This window comes from Felis catus, chromosome A1 (assembly GCF_018350175.1).
Source record: "Felis catus isolate Fca126 chromosome A1, F.catus_Fca126_mat1.0, whole genome shotgun sequence".
NCBI lineage: Eukaryota > Metazoa > Chordata > Mammalia > Carnivora > Felidae > Felis > Felis catus.
Window position 1 is genome coordinate 178697119 of NC_058368.1, and position 6645 is coordinate 178703763.

Consider the following 6645-nt stretch of genomic DNA (forward strand, 5'->3'; position numbering starts at 1 on the left):
TTCCTCCTGGGATTGAAGGACACACGACAAGTGAAGTGTCCAATGTCAGGCCGGCACGTACAAGTGTTAGGTAACACCTGTTCCCTTTCCTCTTACAAATGCCAGGTAGCTTCCATCGGCAATGCCTCCTGCCTCCACTTCCCTTGTCATGCAGAATTCTCAAGAGGCAGACTTTGTGGAAATTAACTCCAGGGGCAAAGCCCTTACAGCAGGTGCTGTCCCATGAGAAGTTCTGGATCTCCAAAGATTAAGGCTATGGAGCAGAAACTGGAGACCCCACCCTCCCCGTGGCAGCTTTTCACCAAGTGTATTTTGGAATAATCTTTTTTCTCTGTTGATCAAACAAATTGCCATCGTGGGTGTGGTGGGTGTGGTGGGGGTTTGGAGGAGGAATGGCGGTGCTTGCAGATTCACTGTGATTCATTGTTGATCGAAATTAGAGTTCCAGGATCCTTGTAACCTTCGTGTCCCTATGGAAACTCTGACGTGGTGACCACTGAAAACTGAGCTCTCCAGGGCTGTCCGAAATGCCCACAAGTGTCAGCAGCGTCACCTCCTCAGGGAAGCATTCTTTGACCTCTGCACCCAATGTTACCCCTGTTCCCCAAAATCACACGCCCTGTTTTATCATCTTTTTGACACTTAGTCCTGTCTGATAGCTGGTCTGGTTTTTCTGTATATCTGATTCTTACCTGTTCTCCCTGACTAGGATATAAACCCCAGATGTCAGAGAACATGATTGTGTTCTTCTCCACCGGATCCCCAGCCTGTGACATGGTGGTCACCAATTTCATCGGTCACCAATATTTGTAGGCTGAGTGAATGAATCTTCTCCCACTCTGATCTCCCTGTGATGATGGGACCCAGTAAAGGCAAACCGATGAAACTCACCATGTGTTGGGCCCTGTCATGACTTTGGGCTCTGTGATGGACAGGTTAGGACTGAGTTAGGAAGATCATGACATTTGACCCCTGGGAGCCAGAAGACCAGCTTCCTGACAGACCTGAATTTGTATCTCCTTCTTACAAGCTGGGTGACCATGGATAATGCACTTTACTTCTCTCAACCCTCTTTTTCCTCATCTGTAGAGTGGCTATAATAACATCTGCACATTCCTTAGGGACTCCTGAAGAATCAGCTAAGAATACATTTTTACAGAAAATGTCATTCAGGTAGTTACTACTCTTTAAAGCCTTATAAATTCAGATCCTTCCTTCTCAGGCAGAAATGGAACAATCGCTGTGGCCAGGACTAATGTGACACCCAAAGCCCCCAATAAAATAACAAATTTATTATTCAACCAAATCCACAGAAACACTTGGTCTCGTTAGATGTCAGTATCCTGTGCAAGAAAAGGGTTGACAGAGTGGCCTTTAGCAGTGAGTATGGGGGATACATCCTAGAGAAAAGAGGAAGGAGAGGCACTGCTCCTGTCCTCCCTCTGCTGCAAACTCCCCTTGCCCAAAGCAACACACATCCCCCATTCGTTCAACATCTCACACATCTGTGTTTAGCTCCTCAGGAAGCCAAGTCAGCAACATCTCGTCCTGAGATGCGGCTTGAGTATGGCCTGCCCCAGGGGGCCTTCCTCTGGGTGAATCTGTGTAATCTGGCTTGTTTGTGGACAGAGGTAGGTGGCCTCTAGCTCAGAGAGGCAGGCTGCAAGTGACCTTCTCTAACTTGACTCTACAGGTTTGTTTGCAAGAACACAGACACGCGAGTGGCCGCTGACAATATGTGTTCCGACATCATATACGGGGCATATTTTGCTCAGAAACATGCCCTGTTAGTTGTTGAAACCTTTTTTGCATTCCCTGAAACAAATGACACTATAGTGTATTTTCTTTTGGGGGGCAGTAAATAAAAGTCTTTTATGTTGACAATGATAATATTATATTCTGCAATCTATTTGCATTTCTCTATTCTGTGGATTTTATTGCTTGGTATAAATCCCCAGGCTGAGGCACATTAAGCTTCACTGAGGGAGAAACAGTGCATTTTATCAAAGGGCTGGACAGCTACGCGCACAAGATGTCACCTGCAGGGATTGGTTTTTGGCCAGATGTGCAGGGAATATGTATAGGGGGAAAGAAATGTCTGTGCGTGTGCAGGTTTTGGCAGGTGCGCATGAAGCCTGGAAGGATTTTCTTTGGATCCACAATCAAAATGGATTTCCAGGAGGGACCTTGTCTGAGCACATGCCTCTTTCATGTGCTGCATATGGCCCCATCCCGCCAGGCAGGTCCTCAAGAAAGCGATCGGCACCTGCTTCAGCTCTGGCCAGAGCTCGTTGGCTCACATGGTGGGCGGAAAACTGAAAGGAGGACAGAGAAGCATCTTAGAGACTCGAGGAGGAGTTGAGTCTCTCACCACCTTCCTGCAGGTCTTCTGAATACTTCTGAGCACAGGAACCTCTTCTCTCAACAGGCAAGTCAGTAGTTATTGAGATAAAACCACAACACAGACTCGAGCCAGGGTTAATATCAACCATCCGCTGTCCACAGAGCACTGACTGTGGGCCATGCATTGTGCTAAGCACTCTCATTTAATCCTTACAACAATCCCTGTGAGGTAGGTGCTACTACTACCCCATTGTACAGATGGGGACACTGAGGCCTAAAGTTCCACAGCTGGTAACTTGCAGAATAGAAATTCCTCCCCTGGGCCGTCTGACTCCAGCTATAGCTAGTCATGGCAGGAGAAAAATATGCTAAGTGTGTCTTAAGAAACCATCAGTGGTGGTCACACAACCACTCCAAGTATGAAGAAAAAAATGAAACAGCAGTGGTAATGGGATAATAATATTATCCCATTATATTGTGGGATTATGTTGTCTTGCTGTCTGGCATAAGTTAATTTCCATAATGTTTTTCTATTTCAGTCAAAGCGGTCTTCTTTTTTTTTTTCTCTTCTAGTGATGTTTCCCAGGTGTAGGAAGTGGGAATATGTCAGGCAGCTACATTTGAGACTTTGTCTCTATTAAAGAGTTTGATTGTAACTTTACCCCAAATCCCTTGGAAAAGACCAGACAGTCCCTGCTCCAGCTACACTTGGAAGAACATCGCAAACGTGGTGGTTTCTGGGCCACTGGTTAGGTTAAGCAAATGCGTTTCCAGACATTCAACCTTTAATGGGAAAGTTCTGTGGCTTGGATCAGTAAAGTCATAAAGTGCTCATTTAATTATGTTTCAAGCCCATTTATCCATTTTTGAGTCTAAGGAAGATGTATTCCATCAGAAAGGGTAGATACGAGGGATGAGTAAATGATTTTTCTCTTTTTTCCCTTGACTCATTTGAACAGCTGCTTCCAAATTGAACCTTTAAGTATGGCATTTGTGAGTGAAATTGCCCCCTTTTATTTGCAAGGTAATTGAATCTCATTTTTCACTTTCCATTTCCTTCTAGAAGAATCAAAATGTTTTTAGAACTTGGCTTCTCCGTGGGAGATTTTATAAGGTGGGAACTTCAGCATCATACAAGAGACTGGTGTGCTGATGGCATTCAGGACAATTCAAGACAAGGGCAGTCAGGCCTGTTCTCTGCAGCTGAACCAACCCCACCAACCCCCGAGAGCATATTGATTTCACTGTGTTTGCACTTGAAACACCAAAGGAATGTCCACACCTTGTCCTTGGGCCAGGGCTGAGGGATAGGAGAGGTAGACCTTTGTCACCCTTGAAGAAGCTGAGGGGCACTATCACTCAGAGGCAAAGCCTGGAACCGTGAGCTAAATTGGCTTAGATTGGTGTCTCCGAAAGTGCTGGACAAATGAGAGCTGATTTTAGGTGGCAGGTGGATGGGACTTTAAATGATCTTGAATCCCATAGTAACATAAGATTATGTTTCCAACTGTCTTTCAATTCTTCTGATTACATAAAGGGCAAAGTCTCCGTTTGATGCTCTGTCTTTAATATTTTTCTCATCTTGTTTTTTAAATAAAAAAAAGACCAGGCCTGAATCTTGGGCCTTTAGAAAGTAACAGTTTACAGTTTCCATTTAATAACATTGTTTCATTTTTTGTTGTTTTGTTCTTATGATAACTTTTGATTGATGGCATTTTAAAGGTCAGATATAAAGTTTTATTTTAAGATAATGGGTTAAGATTTTTTTTTACTTTTTTTTAAAGTTTATTTATTGATTTTGAAAGAGAGAGAGAGAGTGAGAACTAGCAGGGGAGAGCAGAGAGAGGAAGAGAGAGAATCCCAGGCAAGTTCCTCACTGGCAGTATAGATCCTGATGCAGGACTCTAACTCATGAACCGTGAGACCATGACCTGAGCCTAAACCAAGAATCAGATGCTTAACTGACTGAGCCCCTGAGGCGCCCCAAGATTTTTTTTTTTTTTACTATTAGTAAATGATGTTTGTGGTTGTGGCAAAACTCACCTGCATAGCATCTGAGCACTACAGCCTGGGATGCACTGGTTTCAGTGGACCAGCAGGAAACTGGAGGAAGATTGGTTTCTCCCAAACTCACAGATGCGATTCCCAGTCATTCCTCTGCCCTCACCAACTGGGTGCTTAGCTCGCTCCAGCTTCAGTTTTCTCATCTGTAAAGTGGGTGTTACGAGCAGCTGTAGGAAAGCGGGCTTCTTCTGTTTCCTAAGACCCAGACGCTGACCTCTTGGTGGAGCCTCAGGAAGTCAGGTTCTCTTCCTTCGAGGTTGGTTGCGTCCTGTTTCCTTCATGCAGAGGCTCTGAGTTTGCCGCTGGGTGGGAGAAAAAGTGAGTCGCGGTTCATCACCCCTGCAGCCTGGAGGAGAAGTGTGCTCCCGAGGCCAGAGAATCAAGCAAACCCATCTGGCCAAGATGGCTCAGCAGCATGAAGGCCGAAGATTTGTGCACAGGCAGGCTTTCCCTTCTCAGGCAAGAAATCTTTGGCAATCGGAGGGAGGCTCTGGATTAAGCTTAATTAAAATTCAGTCTTAATTAGGGCCATTACTTAAAATCAACTCTATGTAATGAAGCTGTGTAATCATAATTAAGCCCAGAAATGGAATTAGGAAGCACAGAATGTTAAAGCCAAACACAGATGGGCCCAGGGCCTATGAGGACAGAGACAGGACTTCTGGATTCAACAGAATTTCAAATAGCTAAGGACCAATGATTGCATTGATGCGAACCTTGATGGCCATCAGGACAATGAACTAATCAGAAAGAGGATTCAGGATACATGGGACCCCAAGATGCAAAGCTTGTGTGACATTACAGGCAAGAGGATGGGGCAGCATCAGGCAGAGGGGACCAATGTGTGTTGAGGAGGAACAGGGGCACTTAGCAACATTTTATATTGACAACTTCCTCTGTATCCAGCACCGTTCTGTTGTGTGTGTGTGTGTTTAAATGTATGAGCTAATTTTATTTTCACGATCACTCTGTGAATGGGTATTATTATTTCCTCCAACTTACAGATAAGGAGTCTGAGGCTCAGAGAGGTTAAGTAACTTGCCAAGGTCATGCCACAAGTAAGTGGCAAATACTAAAGGCTGCACAAATGGTACTTATTATTATAAAGGTACTATCTGTCTGTTTAACTCTGTTGGTCAGAGTTAGTAAAACCTACAAACAACACATGTGCAGAAGCTATACTAAGTCCCAAGTGAGGTCACTTACCCATGATTGTCCCCAGATCCAAAGCCTATGCCTCTATTTTATTTTTTTTAAGTTTATTCATTATTTTTTAAGTTTATTTATTTGAGAGAGAGAGAGAGAGAGAGGCAGAGAGAGGGAGAGAGAGAATTCCAATGTCCACACTGATAGTACAGAGTCCAATGCAGGGCTTGATCCCATGAATTGTGAGATCATGGCCTGAGACGAAATCAAGAGTTGGATGCTTAAGTGACTGAGCCACCCACGTGCCCCAAGCCTATGCCTCTAACACTGTCAGGATAGGTCAGGCATTTAGGTTCAGAGAGGAAGGTACTATCAGGTACTAATTCCAGAACTGCAGAGCTGGAGGGAGAAGATCAAGGAAGAGAGAGTTCCATCTGATACTTTTTTTTTGGCTTAACATTTTAGTTTTCCTTGCTCAGGAGACCCTGGGAATTATACTCAGGAGTGGAAAGGGGATGTTTGAGCACCGGTAGCTTTCCCTCCCTCCCTGAGCTCCCTATTGTTCAGAGCATGGCTCATGTCTCATACCTCTTACGCCATCATCTATCTGTCTATCTATCTATCTATCTATCTACCAACTCTTACACCGTGTGTGTGTGTGTGTGTGTATGCACACAAATACCATGCTGTCCCAGAAATACTGTCCAGTCTAGGGTGCCCTCTCAGACTCTTGTTTTTGCTCTCAATTAAGTCAGACCAGCAGGAAAGACTTCTCCATGCCCAGATTTAGAACCAGATATGCCATTGGTGCTGGAAATGTCCTGTGGTTCATGTTTCCCAAACAGTCTCAGGCCCACCCAGAGATCCCTCTCAGTGTCACTCCACAGTGCTCACCTCCAGTGATGGCGACATCACTACTTACTGAGTTAAATCCTTCAGTTTTGGAAGATAGTGTAGAAGGGACATTTGGCTTGGGCCTAGGCCTAATGATCATGAAGGCCTTCCAATTCCAGACTTTTGATATCATCTCTAAATGAGTGATACACACAATCCATATGTGGAAATGTTCGTTTGTTAAATGCAAATGTTTCA